This window comes from Capricornis sumatraensis, chromosome 5 (genome assembly GCF_032405125.1).
Source record: "Capricornis sumatraensis isolate serow.1 chromosome 5, serow.2, whole genome shotgun sequence".
NCBI classification, from domain to species: Eukaryota; Metazoa; Chordata; class Mammalia; order Artiodactyla; family Bovidae; genus Capricornis; species Capricornis sumatraensis.
In genome coordinates, this window is record NC_091073.1 from 90,751,095 (window position 1) to 90,775,699 (window position 24,605).

Genomic DNA, 24,605 nt, shown 5'->3' on the forward strand with positions numbered 1-24,605 from the left:
AACTTAAACATGGAGAAGCAGTACAGTACACGCAGTCCCCTCAAGTCTTCCTGTTCCACAGCATGGCCTGGATATAGATGCTCTGAATGAATAGTGCCCGAAGTTTCAGCAGACAGGGGTCTGACTGGGGTAGTAGGCTGGACGCACTATGGAAGTACTCCAGGGGGCTAAAGAGCCCTGCACTCATACCATGAAGAATATCTCAGAGTAATGCTGAATATGAGTGGAGAGCGTGGCCACCCCTTCCTTGTTTCCCATCTTAGAAGGGAAGTGTTTATCCTTTGATGATCAGGTATGAAAATTTTTCATAGTTTTGAGGGCTTGATTGTTTGTTTAAAGATGCCTTTGAATACGTTGAGAAAATTTCTCTCTAGAGTTTGCTGAGAGTTTTAAAAATCATTAACTGATATTAAATTTTAGCAAATACTTTTTTTTGAATTAAACATAGAAAATTTCTCAGTTAATGTGCTAATTGATCTTGAATATTAAGCTGATCTTGCTTTACATCCCAGTCATACATATTATCTTTTTCATAAATTGATGAGTTTTTAAATAAATATATTGTTAAAATATTATGTCTATGTTTATGAGCAATATAATTACCTTCTCTGTAGGATTCTCATAAAGTTTTAGTATCCAGGTTATGCTTTTATGCCATCAGATGAACTGGAAAGCAGTTTTGCCCCCTCTATTTTGTTAGTCTGTATAAACTTGATATTATTTCCTCCTAAATTGTTGATATAATTCAGTGGTAAAGTCAAGTGGACTTGGAGGCAATAATTACAAATTCATTTCTTTAAAAAATGGTTTTTCAAAAAGTTTGTTCATTTCATAAGTTGTAAAATTTATTAACATAAAGATATTTGTCATCTTTCTGCTTTTTGTTATCTTACTCGCTCTTTTTCAAAATTTCTATACAATCTGTAGAATGCCGCCTCACTCCTTCTGTGTTGATATTCTTCATTTTTTCTATTTCCCTCTCTGTTCTTTTTTTCACTTCTGGTTTATCAGTTATATTGATCTTTTCAAAGAGCCAGCTTTAGGTTTCATTGGTTTTTCTCTATTTTTTTCTATTTTGTTGATTTTTACTTCTGCTTCATTTGTGTGTTTATGTTTTGGAATGTTTATCTGGAGCAGTTTCCTGGAAGCAGTGTTGCTTGAGTCAAAAGGGACATGCGTGTGCACTTTTATTAGATACTGTCAAATTTTCATCCCCAGTGGCTGCGATCTTCTGCACTGCCACCACCTTCACTCGTGTCTTCCTGTCGCTTCGCTGATGGAGTGGGTTTTCCAACTCTCAGACTTGGCTCATCTGATGGGTGAGAGGTCGTATCTCAGTGTAATTTTGATTTGCATTTTTCTTAAGTAATACATTTTTATACTTAAAAATTACCACTTTCTCAAAGGTAATTTTTCTTCCACATTTTTATAGAGTGGGGAAATGTCTCATGTACACTAAAAGATAATTTTAAAGGAAAAAAAAAGTTTTCTTCATCTGCCAATATCTTGGGGTTTTCATTTACACTGCAAAGAACAAATTATAAACCACTTTGCATAGTGTCCCAGCCCCAAAATGAGGGTTTGATTTACCATGTAATTTTTTTCTAGTTCATATTTCTGTTCTGAACAAGTTTTGGGGTTTGAGGTTATAAACAAAATAATTTGACTGTTTCCTTGTGGTTAAACAAATGCCATAAATATATGTTAGAGAAAAAATCCCTTTTGAAGGAGAAAAAGCAGGGCAATAGTTTCCCAAAATGATCAGTATCTATTTGCCTGACAAAAATTTGATTCCATAACATAGAAACTCTTGTTCCCGTCATAAAATAAGGTGTGTATTTTTTTCTGGCCCACTGACTTTAGGTATTTGATAATATAGCCCCGAAAGTCTGGGAGGTTTTTCTCCTTGTATTTGTTCTCATGAGTTTGACTTGGAATGGATATTAAACCTTACTTCCTGTTGCATTGTACTTTGCTTCTTTCCACTTGTTTATCTTTTTATTCCCAGTTTAACTTCTTGCTCAAAGAGTTTTGTGTTTTCTTTTTGCACTTTTTTAACCTATCGATTTTTACTCTTTCCTGCTCTCATGCCTTCCTTACATCTCATCCACACCTTGTTTTGTTTATACTTTCTCGTCCATGCTACACCGTGTGTGGGATCTTAGTTCCCCACCTAGGAACTGAACCTGCAGCCCTTGCATTGGAAGTGCAACCACTGGGCCGCCAGGGAATCTTTCATCCACACTTGGGCTCATACGCTTACGTCTAATTCTCATGCTGATCTACTCTTGCGTCACATGCCCACTGACTATGAGAAACAGCTCTCACTTGAGTCATGGTTTACACTTTTCAAATGGAACACATAACTCTTGAGAGGTCCCTTTACCTGTTTTGTTGGCATCCTTGGCCTGATGAAATTAACTTTTGTTACCTTACTTAACCGCCTAGGATCACCTGTATAGGGGTATCAAAAAATCTCACCTACTAGCAGGTTGTGTCTCCTTTCTGGTCACACTCTAACTCTCTGCATCTTTCCCTTTATTTCTTTCATCAGACATTTATGGTGCCTGTATTAAATGCCAATCCTTGAACTAGACAGAAAGGTTACATAAATAAATAAGGCAGAGTTTTTACTCTGAAAGTGCCCATAATCTAGGTTTGATTGATTCAGTCACATCCCTACAGGGCAGGTGAAAATCTTTGCTGCCTTTCTTCCCTCCTTGACATGGCTTATTCCTACTTACCTTTTCATTTTATTGTACATTTTCCAGGAATTGTTTCTGACTTCTTTCTCCATTCTCAGAGTTGTTTGGTGCCCTTCCTGGAGGCTGTGAAATCACACTGGACTTTTCCCCATTTTATCTTGTTTTACCACTGCTGCTGCTGCTAAGTCACTTCAGTCGTGTCCAGCTCTGTGCAACCCCATAGACGGCAGCCCACCAGGCTCCCATCCCTGGGATTCTCCAGGCAAGAACACTGGAGAGGGTTGCCATTCCCTTCTCCAATGCATGAAAGTGAAAAGTGAAAGCAAAGTCGCTCAGTCGTGTCTGACCCGGAGTGACCCCATGGACTGCAGCCTTCCAGGCTCCTCCGTCCATGGTACCACAGTGTGTTGTAATTGTGTCCTTCTCTAGACTGGAAGCTTCTGTGAGGGCAGAAACAGGTCTCTATCACTAACTCTAAGTTCCCAGCACCCAACAGAGTGTCAGCAGCCTAGGAGACACTCAAAAATGTTTTTCTGAATGAGTGGCTATGCATATGTCTGTGTGTACTCAGTTGCTTCAGTCATGTCTGACTATTTGCGACTGTATGGGCTGTAGCCCACTAGACTCCTCTGTCCATGGGATTCTCCAGGCAAGAACACTGGAGTTGGTTACCATGTCCTCCTCCAGGGGGTCTTCCCGACCCAGGGGCTGAACCCAGATCTCCTGCATCTTCTGCATCGCGGGCGGATTCTTTACTGCTGAGCCATCAGGGAAGCCATTATGCATATATATATATATATATATATATATATGAGTATAAATCATGTGCAGGTAAATAACGGCTTAGTGGCTAAAAAGCAACCACAGAAGAGGTAAATAGAGCAGAAAGAAAGGAAATACACCTCCAGTGCAAACGGAGTAAGCAAAGCACCGGAATAGAATGAGCTCCTTAAAGTGTATTCCAAAGATTACTTCCCAGAAATGCTGCCTGTTCTAGTCTCAAGTACCTTTGAAGTATGTTTTTAAACAACCGCCAACCAAATTTGTTTGACTTCCTTTAGTAGTATTGATTGTACTCATGAAATCCTAATGAGGGATTTTGACATTTACCAACAAGCACCATGCTAAGTTGAGTCTCATAAATGTTAATCAGTAATTCCAATGAGCTCAGTCACACTTGCGCCTTTAAACCCAAAGTGAACTTTTAATCCTCTGTCCAAATACAGTCACCAGTTCAAAAATTAACACCTGAGAAGGGAGAGTAACACACGCTTGTTTATAGCAGGTTTCTGGTCCTGAATATTCATTGGAAGGACTGATGCTGAAGCTGAAACTCCAATACTTTGGCCATCTGATGTGAAGAGCTGACTCATCTGAAAAGACCCTGATGCTGGGAAAGATTGAAAGCAGGAGGAGAAAGGGATGACAGAAGATGACATAGTTGGATGGCATCACCAACTCGATGGACATGAGCTTACGTAAACTCTGGGAGCTGGTGATGGACAGGGAGGCCTGGCGTGCTGCGTTTCATGGGGTCCCAAAGAGTCGGACACGACTGAGCGGCTAAACTGAAATGAACAGGAGGTTTTAGTTTCTGGCTGTGTTTATCGTATCTGTATTAAAAAATATATATTTTAATGCGTGTGTGTGTGTGTTTTACAATATTGACAAGACATTGGAAACAAAAGAGATGGCTAAAGATTTCCTAGTTTGCCAGTATACCAAGGAAGGACCAGTTTTAGTTCTTGTTTATAATATGTTTGGAAAATACTTTGGTTTCAGAGCCACATAGTAGTATCTCTATTACCCCTTTAAAAAATTTCTTTTTCCTCCCTCTCTGTCATGCATAATTTCTATGCAAACTGAGTTTTGACTGAAGCTATTAGATAAAACTAACCTAAGAGTACATAAGCTGTGAAAAGATCAGCTCTGAACTGGGTGGGAGTCTCCAATTATAATGTAACAATACACATAAGCCCAAGAAACCCAGAATATGAAGAAATGTGGCACCCAGAAATCCAATGATCATATATTAGAGTTTCATCTCTGTCTTTGTCTATTTAACATTTATTCTCACAGGTCTATTCACACGGGTTGTAAAACTTCCCTTTTAATAGCTAAATCCTTTTTTAAAAACTTATAATAAAAACCTTCATTAAAGCATTTACTAGATACAGAAATTAAGGAGTATGTATATTTACAAATTCTAATTTTTAAAGCACCTACTGTAACCTTAAAATTAAACATTCAAAAAACTAAGGTCATGGCATCTGGGCCCATCATTTCATGGCAAATAGATGGGGAAACAGTGAAAGCAGTGACAGATTTTATTTTCTTGGTTTTAAAAATCACTGTGGACAGTGACTGCAGCCATGAAATTAAAAGACACTTGCTCCTTGGAAGAAAAGCTATGACAAATCTAGACAGCATATTAAAAAGCAGAGATATCGCTTTGCCGACAAAGGTCTATATAGTCAAAGCTATCGTTTTTCCAGTAGTCATGTACAGATGCGAAAGTGAAAGTCACTCAGTTGTGTCTGAGTCCTTGGGATCTCATGGGTTGTACAGTCCACGGAATTCTCCAGGCCAGAATACTGGAGTGGGTAGCTTTTCCCTTCTCCAGGGGATCTTCCTAACCCAGGGATTGAACCCAGGTCTCCTGCAATGTAGGCAGATATGAGAGCTAGACAATGAAAAAGGCTGAATGGCCAAAGAATTGATGCTTTACAACTATGGTGCTGGAGAAGACTCTTGAGACTCCCCTGGACTGCAAGGAGATCAAACCAGTCAATCCTAAAGGAAATCAATCCTGAATATTCATTGGAAGGACTGATGCTGAAGCTGAAGCGCCAATACTTTGGCCACATGATGTGAAAATTCGACTCATTGGAAAAGACCCTGATGCTGGGAAAGACTGAGGGCAAGAATAGAAGGGGGCAACAGAGGATGAGATGGTTGGATGGCATCACTGACTCAATGGACCTGAGTTTGAGCAAGCTCCGGGAGTTGGTGATGGACGGGGAAGGCTGGCGTGCTGCAGTCCGTAGGGATGCAAAGAGTAGCACGTGACTGAGCAACTGAAAAACAACAACAATAACCTTAAAGAGTCAGAAAACATTTACCTTTTAAATTTTATTCAGTTTATTTTCCTGAATTTTTGCGATGGTGGTGGTGATGATGAATATTAGTGAGAAGTTATGTTAATTTTAAACGTAATTGAATGAAACACAAATGGCTACTAAACTTAAAATCAGAATTTTATTTGTTTGGACATTGTGATTAATCCCAGATGGGAGATTTCCTTTTCATAATCAGGATAGAAAAGTTTCACAAAGCATGCTTAATAGAGGATGACATTGTATAAAACAAATTTAACTAAATGGAATCAATTGCTTTAAAGACTTCAGTAAATTTTGCTTGTTATAGAAATGTCAAATTTCATCTGTTTCTCAGCCTGAAGGTTACCTCAAATTTGTTAATTCTAAGACTCATTAAGACACAGACCTGGAAGAAGTTTCAACTGACACCTGACCCTGTCTTATATTCCTACTTCCTTTTATCATTGGTACCCAAAAACTGCCCAGCTCTCCAACCCAACAGTGTTTGATACTCAATTGTCAAATGCCATCCCTCCCAGTATACAATTAATGCAACTGTTGACAAGACAAATCTGAGTTTATTGCTTATTGTGTCTTGCCTCCCTTGACAGAGCTCTGTCTCCAAAGGCAAAATCAAGGTCCGATATTAACAAATTTGAAGTTTGGGTTAAGGTGGGTCTTTCAATGTGGAGGCTTAGATTAGGATGGATGAAGCTGATGACACAGCAATATGTTCATCGTCTTTAAACTAGTTTGTATCTCTTTGTAAATTGCAGGTAACTGATGGACATGCAAACTCTGTCTCGTTTGGTTAAGATTCAGTTGAGTTCCTTCCTGACTCTGGAAAAACTAGTTACCTACCTATAAGTTAGACTGGATGCTGTTAAACTTGCACAGATTGTCAACTCTTATCAAATTTGAAACTCTTGCTTCCTTCACTATCTGGCTACAGCCCTTCAACTAATGTTTCCAAATTTTCTCCCTCCCTCCTCACTTGGCATCACTGACAACAGAAATCTGATGGCATGGCTGCTTATGGAGACTCTAGGTTGCCTTGTTGTTGGCCTTCTTCCAAGGTTCTGAAGAAGCATTTTGAACTCAAGCCTGTTGCTGTGAGTAGTTGCTCAGTCATGTCCAACTCTTGGTGACTCCATGGATTGTAGCTTGCCAGGCTCCTATGTCCCTGGGAATTCTCCAGAAAAGAATACTGGAGTGGGTTGCTATGCCCTCCTCCAGGGGATCTTTCCAACCCAGGGATCAAACCCAGGTCTCCCGCATTGCAGGTGGATTCTTTATAGTCTCAGCCACCAGGGAAGCCCAAGAATACTGGAGTGGGAAGCCTATCCCTTCTCCAGGGCAACTTCCCAACCCAGGATTCAAACTGGAGTCTCCTGCATTGTAGGCTGATTATTTACCAGCTGAGCTACCCAGTAAGCCCAAAGCCTGTTGACATGATACCAACCTTGAAGGGCTCACCACCACAGAAGACCATGCATGGGCTGGATTTCTCCCTGTCCAAGTCCCTGGGCCACTAAGGAAGGTTAGTGAAATGTTTGGGCCGTAATGTCTTTATGCGAGCAGTATTAAAAAGCAAAAGTATCACTTTGCTGACAAAGGTCCATCTAGCAAAGCTATGGTTTTTCCAGTAGTCATATATGGATATGAGAGTTGGACAATAAAGAAGGCTGAGTGCCAAATAATTGATGCTTTCAAACTGTGATGCTGGAGAAGACTCTTGAGAGTCCCTTGGATAGCAAGGAGATCAAACCAGTCAATCCTAAAGGAAACCAACCCTGAATTTTCATTGAAAGGACTGATGCTAAAGCTGAAGCTCCAATACTTTGGCCACTTGATGTGAAGAGCTGACTCATTGGAAATGGCCTTAATGCTGGGATAGATTGAGGGCAAGAGGAGAAGGGGGCAACAGGATGATATGGTTGGATGGCATCACTAACTCAATGGACATGAGTCTGAGCAAACTCAGGGAGATAGTGAAGGATAGGGAAGCCTGGTGTGCTGCAGTTCTTGGGGTCACAAAAAGTCGGACATGACTTAGCAACTACACAATGAAAAGACTAGACAACACCACGAAGAGTACTGATGTCTTAACTTCAATGAGCAGTATTGTGTGATATAAAGATTTCCACCCACCAACATTTGGATTCCACTGGACCAAACATTATCAGGGTTTCGCTCCTATCTCTTCACTTTAACCTAAACTTTTATATTAGCATTTCTATTTTCACTTAAGACATCCCTCTCTTTGCATGACTGATCTCCAGAACTCTAAAACAGTTGACCCCTGCCACTGCCTCTTAACAGATAATTCAATTAATTCTGTAGACACAACTACAACGAGAGTCCCCATCAGTGATTTTTAGATCCTGGTTCACTACACTCAGGTGATCATGGTCACCTTTGAGTTCAACAATGAATGGAGTTCATTCATCTCGAACTAAAGGGCAGAAGGGCCTGGCAATGTTGAACTTTGTATGAGCCTTGTGCTTTCAGGAGGAAGCACAAGCTGGAATCAAGATTGCTGGGAGAATTATCAATAACCTCAGATATGCAGATGACACCACCCTTATGGCAGAAAGTAAAGAAGAACTAAAGAGCCTCTTGATAAAAGTGAAAGAGGAGAGTGAAAAACTTGGCTTAAAGCTCAACATTCAGAAAACTAAGATCATGGCATCCAGTCCCATCAATTCATGGCAAATAGATGGGGAAACAATGAAACCAGTGGCTGACATTATTTTTCTGGGCTCCAAAATTACTGCAGATGGTGACTGCAGCCAGGAAATTAAAAGACACTTACTCCTTGAAAGGAGAGTTATGACCAAACCTAGATAGCATATTTAAAAGCAGAGACATTACTTTGCCAACAAAGGTCCACCTAGTCGAGGCTATGGTTTTTCCAGTAGTCATGTATGGATGTGAGAGTTAGACTGTGAAGAAAGCTGAGTGCTGAAGAATTGATGCTTTTGAACTGTGGCATTGGAGAAGACTCTTGAGAGTCCCTTGGGCTGCAAGGAGATCCAACCAATCCATCCTAAAGGAGATCAGTCCTGGGTGTTCATTGGAAGGACGGATGTTGAAGCTGAAACTCCAATACTTTGGCCACCTGATGTGAACAGCTGACTCATTTGAAAAGACCCTGATGCTGGGAAAGATTGAGGGCAGGAGGAGAAGGGGCTGACAGAGGATGAGATGGTTGGACGGTATCGCCGACTGGATGGACTTGGGTTTGGGTGAGCTCCAGGAGTTGGTGATGGACAGGGAGGCCTGGCATGCTGCAGTTCATGGGGTTACAAAGAATCGGACACAACTGAGCGACTGAACTGAACTGAATTGAACTGAACTGTGTTTTCAGAAAACAATGATGGTTGAGAAACCTGTCTAAATTTTGGTCTTCTGAAATCCCTCACCACTTTATGTTCTGAAGATCAGATTACCAAAAAGAGCCATCCTCCTGCATCTGATTTAGCTGAGATTTGCTGTCCACTCTCTCTTATGACTCCTGTATGACAAAGTCAAACACAGACTTTTCCCTTTTTGCCTGAAACTGCTGACAAAACCAGACACAAACCCCTCCCCTTTAGCCTTTAGCCAACATCCTACTCTTTGTTTCAGGAGCAATTAGCTAAGATTAGAACTGTTCCTTCTCCTGAAAGGAGCTGGACACAGAGACAAAATCTTCATAGCTGTTGGGTTCCTTTTGCCCTATGCTCAGGATCCAGGGGAATTCCCTGCGTGGCTTGGGGGAGTGGGTACTGGTTAGGGATGCATTCTCTTTTCTTTTTACTTCCCAGACAAGAGAAATGGAGGGGAAAAGCTATCAGCTTATAGAACCATCAGATAAGACTATGAGAGCTACTAGTACTGTTTGCATAATCTCTAAATTAGAGATATGGAAAGCAGGGAATTTTAAGTTTTTTAAGACTTACATTGCTGTTATGGTGCTTCCCTGATGGCTCAACAGTAAAGAATCTGCCTGCCAGTACAGGAGACCCAGGTTCTGTCCCTGGCTCAGGAAGATTCCCTGTAGAAGGAAATGGCAACCCACTCCAGTATTCTTGTCTGGGAAATTGCTGGGCTATAGTCCATGGGGTTGCAAAGAGTCAGACAGGACCGAGTGACTAAATAACAACAACAACATGTTGCTGTTATAGTGAATCTAATCACTGAGAAAATAAAGACTGTTACATTGTTTTAAAATACCATCAATTTAGTGCTTACCTGCCCATTTTAAATAACATCCTATCACTCTGAGTAGAGCAGTTGTGAAAAGTGAGAAAATCATATCCGCTGAAGATCTAGTAAGTGTTGGCCTGGGCTAGACATCTAAATTTTCTTAATCCGTGTAAGCATTTATGTAAGATCAGTATTATCCCCATTTTAGGGACAAGGGACTGAGGCTCAGTGGTGTTAATATTGCACTCAGGATCACACACCTATTAACTGACAGTTTCATACTTTCTCAATATCTGCTATGACTGCAGAGGGAATTCTTCAGAAATTAGTAAATAACCTATACATTTAGAACTCTCTCCTTAAGACAAACACACATATGTATTTTCTACCAATGAGATGGGAGGAAAGGGGGCAGGGCACAACATTTAAAAGAATGACATAGCTATTTTCAGCTATATCACATAAACTAGCTTGAACCAGCTAGAACATGACATAAACTAGTTAGAACCAGCCAGGTCCACAATGGCAGAAGATTCCACTTCCAGTAGACCTTGATCCTCATTGTATGCTCATTGAAATATACTAGCAAATACTAAACAACTCACCCACAGGTGCCATGACAATTCTTAAACTGACCATAAAAGGTCAAAGAGTGGGCAGTGGCCCAATTTCTGGATATCCCTGCCCCCTCCTATTGATAACTAAAGTAAGTTTTAGTTACTTGATCTATTTGATCAGAAAGTATCTTCTTCCAGGAAAGCTGTGTGCAAAGTAGCATGTGAGCTCAGTCGCTTCAGTTGTGTCCAACTCTTTGAGACCCTAGAAACTGTAGCCTGCCAGGCTTCTCTGTCCATGGAATTCTCCAGGCAAGAATACTGGAGTGGGTTATCATGCCCTTTTCCAGGGGATCTTCTCTACCCAGGCTCTTACGTCTACTGTTATCGCAGTGGCTGGTGAATTCTATGCCACTAGCGCCACCTGGGAAGCCCAGCAGTAGGTATTAACAAATTGTGTCCTAAGAATTTGGGTTCAAGGCCTTGCAAAATGCCATAGAGCAAACTATGTGAGATCCTTGTCTTGAAGACCTTTTTGGGCTTGACTGCACAAGTCTTTCTCTGGGTTTCTTCCTCCTGTTTCCAATTTTCAGTTGATCTTTGTACCTATACCTAGCAGAGTCCAAGCCAGTCCTGTGAACATTTCGTCCTTCATACACGTTACTCCATTATCTCCACACTGATGCTTTAATTAAATAATAAAAGAAAGAAACTCTCCTAAAGACTAGTGGAAATTATATGCTGACAAGCTCCTACTGTTTAATGGAGGCTCAGTAGTCTGGAAATTAGAAACTGCTTTCCAACATCAGCAAAGGGAAGGATTCTACTCTGAGGCCATAATTTTCCAACCCACTTCATGGCTTGCTTTGTTCAATAAATCTTAGAAATCAGAGAAACTATACTGTGATGATTCCTGATTATGAGAGCTGGGTTATACGACCATTCTCTTGTTGATCTGACTTCAGATATGGTTCTTTACCTTTCATCAACCATTATTTCTAATTTTCTCGTAGACATGTATACATTCTGAAAAAATAAGCCATTAAGGTACTACAAGTGCAACCTTAGCAGCTTGGCAGGATGATAGCAAGTAGAGTAAAAAAATTATAGTCACCAATGGAATTTTATGACTTTCTAAAAACATTGATAGAAAAGCATGTGTTTAGGTATTCATAAAAATATAGAATGTGCAAAAGTAATTAATTTTTTTCAGAAAGACTATTTTACAATTTAAGGAAATGCTGAAATAAAGAAATATATATTATTAAGGGTGCTTGTGTCTGGTACTCTATTTAAGAGGCTCATGGCACCATCTAGTGAAATATGTGAGCAATAACATCAATATCCGACACATACACTCTGGAGGCCTTAGTTCAGATGTTCAGCTGTGTCCCACTCTTTGCGACCCCATAGACTGCAGCACCCCAGGCTTCTCTGTCCTTCACCAACTCTCAGAGCTTGCTCAAACTCATGTCCACCGAGTCGGTGATGCCATCCAACCATTTGCAGAAAAGAATAGTGTAACCTCTACTTGCACTAGCAAGTGTCTGAGACACCAAAAGAGTCATTAACTTTGATGTATATTTAACATCATTTGAATAATAAAGATTTAGATCTCACTGAACACTTCGGTTATACTTTTATCCTTGAAATATTTTTCAACCTCTGGTACAATTTTCTCTTCAAATACATTTTGTGTACATATCCCACTGAAATTAATGGATGGTTAGAATACATATTTGAGATTAAAAATTGAACCAGAATGCATGTTGTAACATGAAAAATAGGAAGAAACTATTTTACTTAACTCTTTAGGACCATCATGTCACAATACTTTCTTATGGAAAAAAAGGTAAGATATTTTCCTTTAAACAAATCCTTAATATGTGTAAAAAATATTTCTAATAGAGCACAAGCACATTAGAAAGGAAGGTGAAGCTGACTGAAAAGGTTGAACAATATCAGGGTTTAAGAAGAGGTTCTGAATGTATAACTATTACAGTTTTCATTTCTAATACCACAAAGTCCTTTTCTCAAAGAGTTATCGAAAGACAATATATAAATTTCATTGTTTTTTTTTTTTTTTTTTTTTTAGTCACTAAATCATGTCTGGCTCTTTTGCAATCCCATGGACAAAACCCCAGGAGCCCACCAAGTTCCTCTGTCCAAGGCATTTCCCAGGAAAGAATACTTAAGTGGGTGGCCATTCCCTTCTCCAGGGGATATTTCTTGCCCAGGGATTGAACCTGTATCTCCTGCACTGGCAGGTGGAATCTTTGCCACTGAGCCACCAGTATCTAAATTTGGAAGCCCCAATATCTAAATTTACTTAAGAGAAAGATATGTAGAAGTACAAAATTTCTTCAATTCCTTCTTAGTTAAGTTCTGTCACAAACCAGGGTCAATATATAAGTGACCCTGAGCCGTTGGAACAGCAGGAAATTGTCTGAGCATCAGAATTCCTGCCTCTGTTCCATCTCCCTGAGTATGCTGCCAAGGAAAGTGCTGGCTTACGCATCAAGGCATTGATTGATGGTTTACTATTTTAGCACAAATATAGCAATTTTTTTCTGATTAAAATTTGATCACGTAGGGACATTATGACAACAGCTATACTGTAAATTTAGATATCTTTCCCTTTTTAGAGTATCTGTGAGTGAAATAAAGTGATTTGTGAATTGGGTAAAGCAATCCATTAGAGACAGAGATTTATAATCCAATTTTATCTCAGTCTAAACCATTGCAATGCTCAACGATTATAAAAACAAACAAAAATAAACAAATGAAACTTCCACAGAAAAACAAACAAAAAATCCTATAGGTTTAGAAATCAGAATAATTATTCTACATGTGTGTTTAAATCAAACTATAACATAAAATTATAACTCAGCTAAATGTTTAATTTAAAGCAATCAGGACCCACAGAGATGTTATGGGGAGGGAGGTGGGAGGGGGTTTCATGTTTGGGAACACATGTAAGAATTAAAGATTTTAAAATTAAAAAAAAAATAAATAAACATAAAAAAAATAAAAAATAAAAAAAATAAAGCAATCAGGGCAAATAGCTCTTTGGAAAAGTTCTGCCATTTTGTAACCATTTCATTTAAGAGTAGGTCTAGGTCTCACCTATTTGCAAAATTTCAGAGACCTTGGAAGAGTGCCTTGTCATTTTCAAGTCTGATGTTGATCACTTTTCTACTGGGTAGAATGTTGCATTCCAAAATTAGAAGTGAGTTAGCAAAATAAAAATATTCCATAATCAACTAATTGGTAAAATTTTATTGTTAAGTGAAAATAATATATAAGACCTTATCATGAGAATAGATCTGAAACAAGAGGGGCTGTGTGTTCATGGTGGAAAGCACAAGAGAATACAGGGAAGAATGTGGAGGAGTCAAGATAAATGTTAGCTGACTACCTTCTCCAGGTTTACAGTACTAAACTGAGTGAACTGGATTTGTGCCCTTTGATTGGGACCTTTCATAATGCATGGTTGGCTACAATCATATTCATATTTATCTTTATAACAATGACAGTATAAATATAATTTGCATTGCAGGCTTAAAAAGTTGATGATCATGAAATATTAATATAACAAGGCTTTATTTGATAAACATTTACTCTCACTTTGCTGACAGCATAATGTCAGACACGAAACAATTGTTAGCACAAATACCAAACACTGTAGAATCCACAGTCAGGACCAGCTACATAATTTGTGATGCTCAGTGGCAACGGGAAATAGCAGGTCCCTTTGTTCAAAAATCATTACGAATTTCAAGATGGCAACAAGAGATTATTAAACCGAGTGCAGAGCCCTCTGAGGGCTTCCCTGTTGGCTCAGCAGGTAAAGAATCTTCTTGCAATGCAGGAGACACAGGGATGCATGTTCTATCCCTGGGTTGGAAAGATCCCCTGGAGTAGGAAATGGCAACCCACTCTAGTGGGTTGGAAAATTCCATGGACAAAGAGCCTGGCAGGATACAGTCCATGGGGTTTCGAGGATTTGAACACGACTGAGCAAGCAAACATCAAGAGCCCTCTGAGGGCTGGCTCCCTGTAACTGCACAAGTTCAGCCCAAGCGTGGTCTGCTCTGCGGGTGAGCCCTCCAAGGTTGCTCTCAGGGCAGCAACGTTTTGCTTATAGTGCTCTTTCAGATCCTGGGGGAAAGGCCAACAACAAGGCAACCCACAGTCACTATAACAATCTATGCAGCGATATACATACATACACATTTTTTTTTCTTTGTAGAATGTCCCTTTCCTGGTCTTCTGGCTAGTGAGAACAGGTTTTTTTGTTAGTTTGTTTTTTGTTTGCTTTGTCTCATTCATTGACATTTCCAGGTATCCATCTTCATTGCTCTACGCTTGGGGATGGATGAGACAAAATCTTCAAAAACCAGAAGACAGGAAATCCCCAGGAATGTATCATCAAATTGTTCTTTGGGTCCCGAGGTTCCCATCTGGTCTGGCTTCTCTCAGCCTTCCAGTTTTATGTTTGTTTTGTGCATCATGGGGTCTTAGTTGTACGTAGCAGGAAGGAATAGGAAATGGTACTTCATCTTCCCAGAAGGGAAAGTCCCTCACTTGCTTCTTAAAAGTCCTGTTTTTAAGGTATTGAATAATTAAATTCAATACCATAAAGGAAGGTACTTTGTTGAAAGTGGGACCTTTTTTACAGGAAAGAGTCACTAAATATTTCTCACTTTCTTTTGTAAAACAAATGATGACCCCTTTGTTATAGCTCATGTGTAATCTTTAAAGGTGAAAAATAGGAAATTAATCTGCCAAGGAAGAAAGTGAGTTTTCACTTAAATTTGCTTAAATTATAGTTTTGGGGTTTTTTTTGAGGGTCTAACTTTGAGACATCAATAAGTTTGGGGTTTAAATCAATAACATACAACCACTGTGTGGAACAATGAATTGGTTTCTGTCCCCATCAGAGTAAGAACTGTATTGTATAACAGGGATATCCAAGGAGTCACATTCTGATGACATGAAGCATGAAGGTTTTGTTTCCCTGAAGTGGTACAGTGACATGAACCTTGTGAGAGGCTGTCCTTAAGCATTCTAAAAGCCGTGCCTAACATCTGAACTCAGAAACTTGCCAGGGACAGTTATATGTGCCAAGTAATCAAGAATCAATTTATCACCTTGTCAACTAAGTAAAAATGACTCGAATGCCCTAAATTCACTCGCTCCCAAGGGTTCTCTAGAACATTAACCAAAACCTCAGTTTCATAAAATATAACTACCTCTTCAGTAAGCATAATAGTTATACTCAGTCATATGATCATTTTGACTATGTTGAAAATAAGAAGCTTTTTCATTAAGCAGTGATTTTCAGGTTTTATCTTTTGAACAACAAAAAAATAATTAAATGGTTTTTAAACCAATTCTTGGGGCTTCCCAGGTGGTGCTAGTGGCCAACGGAGGAGACATAAGAGATGTGGGTTTGATCCTTGGGTGGGGAAGATCCCCTGGAGGAGGGAATGGCAACCCACTCCAGTGGGTTGTTCTTTTCTGGAGAATCCCATGGACAGAGGAGTCTGGCAGGCTACAATTCATAGGGTTGCATAGAGTCAGATACAACGGAAGCGACTAGGTACACATGCAGGCACATACCAATTCTTGAAACTGTTGAACATGGGCATAATTTTCCACGTGAATTCTTCAAAATCTACCTATGCACCCACTGAGGTCAGACATTAATTGCTATAGGACAACATATGGCAGTAAAAAGAAAGATTTCTATACAAGAAAGCAAAGAGTGTATACAGAAACAATCAGAACATTACAGCTATTAATATAAGACAGTATTTATTTATAACCAATTGTTTTTTAAAAGAATGGGACAGGACGCTTAAGGAAAAAAAGAAGAAAGGAAGATATGTATTTGAAATATTTTTCCAACATGTTCCTATGATTTGTTCCTATGATTTGTTCCTCTTCATTTAGATTACCAAATACTCTAAGAGTCTATTCATTACTTTTCTTGTAAGTGCATCTCTTTTTCTTAATGAATTATTGCTTTTGGTATAATTTGATTTATTCTTGGTTGCAATTCACTTTCCAATGAAAAGTTAATTCCTCTTGATTTCACTACTCATCTTTATGGCCTTTGCTTTTTATTAATCTAAAATGTTCTCATTTATTTAGTGAATAAATTTAAAGATATATAAGAGAGTTACCTCTGATATAAGAAAATTGGGAATCTGTCATTTATACCTTGCTTTCCTACAACATTCCAATACTCGTTTTCAAATTGCAGTTGAAATGGCATATTCCCAACTCAACCTCTGCTTGTTGCTGCTGCTGCCAAGTCACTTCAGTTGTGTCCAACTCTGTGTGACCCCATAGATGGCAGCCCACCAGGCTCCTCTGTCCCTGGGATTTTCCAGGCAAGAGTACTGGAGTGGGTTGCCATTGCCTTCTCCCAACCTCTGCTTGCTGCTGCTAAGTCGCTTCAGTCGTGTCCAACTCTGTGCAACCCCATAGACGGCAGCCCGCCAGGCTCCCCTGTCCCTGGGATTCTCCAGGCAACAACACTGGAGTGGGTTGCCATTTCCTTCTCCAATGCATGCAAGTGAAAAGTGAGAGGGAAGTCGCTCAGTCATGTCTGATCCTTACCATGGACTGCAGCCTACCAGGCTCCTCCATCCATGGGATTTTCCAGGCAAGAGTACTGGAATGGGGTGCCACTGCCTTCTCCAACCTCTGCTTATCTGAACCTAAAAAAATGCCACAGCCACTCAAGTATCTTGAGCAGGAAGGGAGTGTGGTAGAGAGGTCAGAGTAAAAGGATATGGCTCTATCAAACTTAAGTGGCAGTTCAAGTATTTCACTTTGGTAAATTTTACATCCAACCATGGGAGCACATTGCTAAACCCATCTCGCCTCAGTATGGGTCATACTTTATGGAAATAAGTGAGTTGGTGAGTCTGAGAGTGCTTCAAAGCTAAGGAAGGCAGCTCCCAGGTGTCACGCTCCAGGCAAACATATCTAGAGGAACCTGTTAGGTTCCAGGAATGTTTTCTCTGGCAGCACACACACACAATGGAATAGTCAGCTCAGTTCAGTTCAGTTGCTCAGTCGTGTTTGACTCTTTGCGACCCCATGAATTGCAGCACGCCAGGCCTCCCTGCCCATCACCAACTCCCGGAGTTCACTCAGACTCACGTCCATCAAGTCAGTGATGCCATCCAGCCATCTCATCCTCTGTCATCCCCTTCTCCTCCTGCCCCGAATCCCTCCCAGTGTCAGAGTCTTTTCCACTGAGTCAACCTTCGCATCAGGTGGCCAAAGTACTGGAGTTTCAGCTTTAGCATCATTCCTTCCAAAGAAATCCCAGGGCTGATCTCCTTCAGAAAGGACTGGTTGGATCTCCTTGCAGTCCAAGGGACTCTCAAGAGTCTTCTCCAGCACCACAGTTCAAACGCATCAATTCTTCGGCACTCAGCTTTCTTCACAGTCCAACTCTCACATCCATACATGACTACTGGAAAAACCATAGCCTTGACTAGACGGACCTTAGTTGGCAAAGTAATGTCTCTGCTTTAGAATATGCTATCTAGGTTGATTATAACTTTTCTTCCAAGGAGTAATATTACTGTGTCATAAAATGAATGAAATAATGCCATTTGCAGCAACATGGATGGACCTTGATTATCATACTAAGTGAAGTAAGTCAGAGAAAAACATGTTATATGATATCACTTACATTAATATGTAGAATCTAGAAAATAATAGAAATGAACTTATTTACAAAACAAAAATAGACTCACAGACCTAGAAAATAAATTTATGGTTGTCAAAAGGGAAAGAGGGGGAAGCATAAATTAGGACTTTGAGACTAACAGTATATACTACTATATACTACTATATACAAAGTAGAGAAACAACATGGATTTACTGTATAGCATAAAGAACTATGGGCTTCCCAGGTGGCTCAGTGGTAAAGAATACGCCTGCCAATGCAGGAGACTCGAGTTTGAGCCCTGGGTCGGGAAGATGCCCTGGAGAAGGAAATGACAACCCACTCCAGTATTCTTGCCTGGAAAGTCCCATGGACGGTGGAGCCTGTCATGCTACAGTCCATGGGATGGCAAAGAGTTGGACACGACTTAGTGACAATACAACAATAACAACAATACTTAGCAACCAGATTTGATATTTTGTACAACCTATAATGGAAAAGAAACTGCAAAAATTTATGTATATATTTAAATCACTTTGGTGTTCACCTGAAACTAACACAATCTTGTAAATCCAATATATTTCAATAAAGACATGTTTGTTTTCTCAAGGCTAAGCAGGGTGGGGTTTTTTGATTTGTGTATTTATTGGAGGAATTTTCAAATAAAAAACATGCTTTGCACAACCTTGGGGAAACAGGGAAACCATGTACTATTCAATCTATTCAATATCGGAAAAACATATTAATTCTTTTATAGTTAATGTTTCTTGTAGGTACTTTTATTACCCCATATTAAGAGGTAAAGGGGAATCAGAGAAGTTAAGTAATACACTCGTAAGAAGCAGATTTAAGATTTGAACTTCAGCAGCTGTGTGATTTCTGAACTTGAGTATTTTTTTCATTCCTATGGTGTCTGGTGGAAGACATACTTAGCAGAGGAAGCAATATGAAAAATATGGAACTGAAGAGTGATTTCCAAGCTCTCCAGGTATTTCTTCAGGAATAAGCTTAGACTGTGTGTAGAAATATGGTGTTGGACTCTGAAACAAAGGATTAGAAGGGAAAGATGGATAAGGAGGTCCTCATAAAGAGCAGTCATTGAGAGCCTTTCAGCATAAGTAACACACTCAGGTTTGAATTTTCAGAATAATAGTCTCCCCTGAGCTCTCTAGTAGCTCAATGATTGATTCAAGGATATAAACTGAATATAATTTTTCAGTGATGCAATGGGTGATGGACATAAACTAGGCCATTAGGAGTGGTTACAGAGAACTTGGGGACATTTGAGGAGTGTTGAGTGAAAATGCATGAGACTTGGTGCTAATTGACTCTGGCGGGAGTGGGATGAGGAAAAAGGAGAAACCAAGAATGTCTCCAAAGTTTTCTGTTTGGGTGGCTTGGAGGATGGGTGGTGAGGTGGTGTGATGGTGATTTCCTAGAATGGGAATATGGAGAAGGGGCAGGTATGGGAGAAAAAAGTGAGTTTGAAATGTCTTGTATGTATCGTAGGTGTCTGTGGACATCTTCCACAGGAGGTGGAAATGTCCAAGAGGCACTTGGCTACATGACTGAATCTCAGTGAAATCTATCCTAGAGGTGTATATGTCCACCTGGACCTCACCCTAGACCAGCGATGTCCAGTTCTGGGGAAGGGCTCATATGTTTCCTATGGCATCAGTCTTCTACTGACCAACTTTAGGTATATTACGGAATGTCTAACTAAGAGAGAATAGGCTTCCCTGGTGGCTCAATGGTAAATAATTCAGTTGCCATTGTAAGACCCATGAGTTCAATCCCAGGGCTGGGAAGATACCCTGGAGTGGGAAATGGCAACCCACTCCAGTATTCTTGCCTGGGAAATCCCATGGAAAGAGGAACCTGGCAGGCTACAGTCCATGGGGTTGCAAAATGTTGGACACAACTTAGCAACTAAACAACAAACAGCAACAAAGAAAAAGAAGCAGTATACAGGGAAGGCTAATAATGATTTGAAGCTATCAAGGACTAATTAATTTCTAATATTTTCAGTTTAAAATATTGTGTCAGAACTTAATGTCTTATTTTGTTCATGTTTGTTTTCTGTTAAATCCTACTAGTGAAGTGACTGAAAGTTGCTCAGTCTTTGCAACCCCATGGACTTTCTCCAGGCCAAAATACTGGAATGGGTAGCCTTTCCCTTCTCCAGGGGATCTTCCTGACCCAGGAATCAAACCGGGGTCTCCTGCATTGCAGATGGGTTCTTTACCAAGTGAGCTATCAGGGAAGCCTGTTAAAGTGGTTGAAATATATTTTGGGAATAATTTTCTAGAGACAATGTGACCTCCCAAAGAAAATAACCTCCTTCATTCTATAGGAAGTATTCCCTATACAAGTAGTCCTTACTGTGGTAGAGTTGAAAAATTCTGTGATTGGTGTCAAGAGATTTGGCTCTGCTAATTCTTGTTTTGGTCAAATTACTTGACTGCTTTGGGGTTGTTTGATAAATATATTGAGTAACTACTGTGTACATGGCACTTTCCCAGCAGTGTAGGGAATCCTGAGATATATGCAGTGCTAGATACCTCTTCTAGAGACGGAAATCACTTGGGCACAATCATATGACAAAGCTTCATTGGATAAATGCAAAAGAAAAGAGAACTGCAGAGTGTTATGCAAACTACTCTATGGGGAGATCAGGAAAAAAAAGATGGCAAGGGAAGGGAGTATTTATTGAGTACATACTCTGTACTACATTTTTTTTCTAAATAACATACTAAAATTTTAGAACATTCCATCTTCAAGTGACCTAATTCCACGTGCCCCTTCCTACTTTACTCTTGTGAATGCACACATGCGTGTTAAATCGCTTCAGTCTTTTCGAACTCTGTGTGACCCTGCGGACTGTGGCTCATCAGGCTCCTCTGTCCATGGGCTTCTCCAGGCAAGAGTCCTGGAGTGGGTGGCCATGCCCTCCTCCAGGGATTCCTGTTAATAATGTTCCCTAGTCAAACCACCCTCCTTATCAAGAGGACCAGGTGCCCTTCCTATTTGTTTCTGGGATTTCAGTAGGACTTTCTGTTCTGTGCCAGCCCACAGAAGTATTCAAGCAAGTCAATCACATCCTCCCAGCAGAGCTCAGGGACACATCACACTCTTAATACTACAGAGCCTGCCTCCCACCACAACACCTGCTGGTTCACTGTCTCCCTGAATGCAACCTTGACCCTGCGTGCTTGCAATATTTTGCTCTCTCAGGCTATAAGTATACATGACAAACTGCCCTTGACCTCACTGTGTCCAGTGCTGGGTGTTATATATTCAGCCATCCCATAACCATCAGGTGGGAGTCCCTACCTTACCAGGAGGATAATTAAGATGTAGTTAAAAAGGTCATCACGGGACTTCTCTGGTGATCCAGGAGCTAAAACTCAGTTCCCAATTCAGGGGCTGCTGCTGCTGCTAGTTGCTTCAGTCATGTCCAACTCTGTGTGACCCTACGGATCGCAGCCCGCCAGGCTCCTCCGTCAATGGGATTCTCTAGGCAAGAGTACTGGAGTGGGTTGCCATGCCCTCCTCCCAGAGGATTTTACTGACCCAGGGATCGAACTCGAGTCTCCCGCATTGCAGGCAGAGTCTTTATTGCTGAGCCACTAGGAAAGCTCCTCAATGCAGGGGTAGCAGGGTTCGATTCCTGATCAGGGAACTAGATCCCACATGTTGCAGCTAGGAGTTCCCCTGGCACAACTAAAGATCCTGCATGTTGCAATGAAGACCTTGTGCAGCCAAATAAATAGATAAATATTTTTTAAAAGGCTATCGGTAATTAAAATTAATAGTTACTCTATTTGATAACTGAATCATTTAAAATTTTCTTAGAATCTCCTTAATTAAAACACAATCAAAAAACAAATAATGGAAAAAAAAAGAATGAACTCTTTAGATATGCAAAAAATTCCATAATTTTGGTCTGTGCCTACATTTCCAATGTGTTTTCCACAATTGGAGTCTCCTCCATATCTATTCTAAACCATTTATGGTTGACCCTTGAACAACATGGGGTGCTGAGCTTCTAGCAGCTGAAAATCTGCGTATAACTTTTGACTCCTCCAAAACTTAACTACTAATAGACTCCTGTTGACTGGAACATGGACAGTCTATTAACACTTATTTTGTACCTATATGTATCATACACTATATTCCTACAACGAAGTGAGAGAAAAGAAAACTTTGTTAAGAAAATAATACGGAAAACAAAATACATTCACAGTACTGAATTGTATTAATATTTATTGACACTGTATGTTCATGTCCTCTATTTACAAGATGAATCATCTGTCAGTATCTATGTAAATGTCATATATGATACCAAATACGTAGATATTATATGTATTACTAACACAAGACATCAATAATGAAAACTGTGAAAATGAAACTCATATATCTTTGCAGGTATAACAGTTCATGCATTGATAACAAAAAAAGCAGCAGGATGATTGCTAATGGGACCCTAGAGTAATCAATACAATTGCCTCAGGGTAGCCTAGCCTACACACTACTAAATGAATTTTTGTAAAATTTTCATGGCATACAGTATTGCAGTCATATTGGCAGCATTGTAGTATTTCTTAAAAAACCACTTACCTGTCTTGACAGGCTGATACACAGTTTCTCCAATAAAGAGTGAGGCATACCGTGCAGTAATGTAATTCTTTGAAAGTAAAATTACAAAACAGTAAGAAAGCTAACACATTACTAAGCTTATATGAAATATCACTAACTTAAGCCTATGTAAAGCTCAACCAGTATCTACCTATCTATATGTATTGCATTCATGGAAAATTTTTTCTTTTTTTAAAAAAATATTTCCAGACTACCAATTTAATCTGTGAATTTTTTCAAATGGTCTCAGGCCTCCAAAAAATTTTTTCCCATATATTTTTTGAAAAATGTTCACATGAAAGTAGGGGTCTTCCCTGGTGGTCCAATGGTTAAGGATCTGCCTGCCAGTGCAGGGAACAAAGGTTGGATCCCTGCTCCGGGAAGATGCCACATGCTGTAGGGCAACGAAGCCCATCTGCCAAAACTCCCGAGCCCACACTCTCCACAACAAAAGAAGCCACCACAACAAGAAGCCTGTGCATTGCAACTAGAGAGTAGCCCCTGCACACTCCAACTAGAGAAAGCCCACACCCAGCAAGGAAGACCTAGCACAGCCCAAAATAAATAAATCAATAAAATAAAAACAATTAACGTGAAAGTGGACCCATGCAGTTCAAACATTGTTGTTCAAGGGTCAATTGTACATTTTTAAAAACCCTCTATGTTTTGCTGTATATGCATGCTTTTATTCTTTGTTGTTTCCTCCGTCTGGTAAAATGTTTCCTCTCTGGTTCAACTCTTAAAAAAATATGTAAAATCTCTACAAGTCTTCCATAATGAGACTCTCCCCTATACCTCTCTGAGAAGCTATGTTTATGTACCATTAAAACACATATTACTCTGTAACACAATCACTTCTTTACATGCTTTCTATTTTATTAGCTATAACCAGCTTGAGGACAGGGTTGCTTATTTTATCATTAATGTATATGCTTCTTAGAACTTACTGTACATAATGGCTATCACCTAAAGACATTAGTGTTTTAGGACTCTAGCCCGATAAATGCCATTGAAGGACAGAATGGTTGCTGTTGTTGTTCAATCCGTGAGTTGTGACTGGCTCTTTGTGACCCCATGAACTGCAGCACACCAGGCTTCCCTGTCCTCCACTATCTCTCAGAGTTTGCTCAGATTCATGTTCACTGAGTCAGTAATGCTATCTCACCATCTCATCCTCTGCTGGCCCCTTCTCCTTTCGCCTTCAATTTTTCCCAGCATCAAGATCTTTTACAATGAGTCAGCTCTTCACATCAGATGGCCTAAGTGCTGGAGCTTCAGCTTCGGCATCAGTCATTCCAATGAATATTTAGGGATGACTTCCTTCAGGATTGCCTTGTTTGATCTCCTTGCTGTCCAAGGGACTCTCAAGAGTCTTCTCCAGCACCACCACAATTCAAAAACATTAATTCTGTGATGCTGAGCCTTCTTAACGGTCCAGCTCTCACATCTGTACATGACTATGTGGATCTTTGTCAGCAAAGTGATGTTTCTGCTTTTTAATGTGCTATCTAGGTTTGTTATCCCTGGAGGAGGCATGACAATCCACTCCAGTATTCCTGCCTGGAGAATCCCATGGAGAGAGGAGCCTGACCTGCTACCATCTGTGGGGTCACACAGAGTCGGACACGACTGAAGCAATTTAGCATGCATGCACCCATTCTGAAGGAGATCAACCCTGGGATTTCTTTGGAAGGAATGATGCTAAAGCTGAAACTCCAGTACT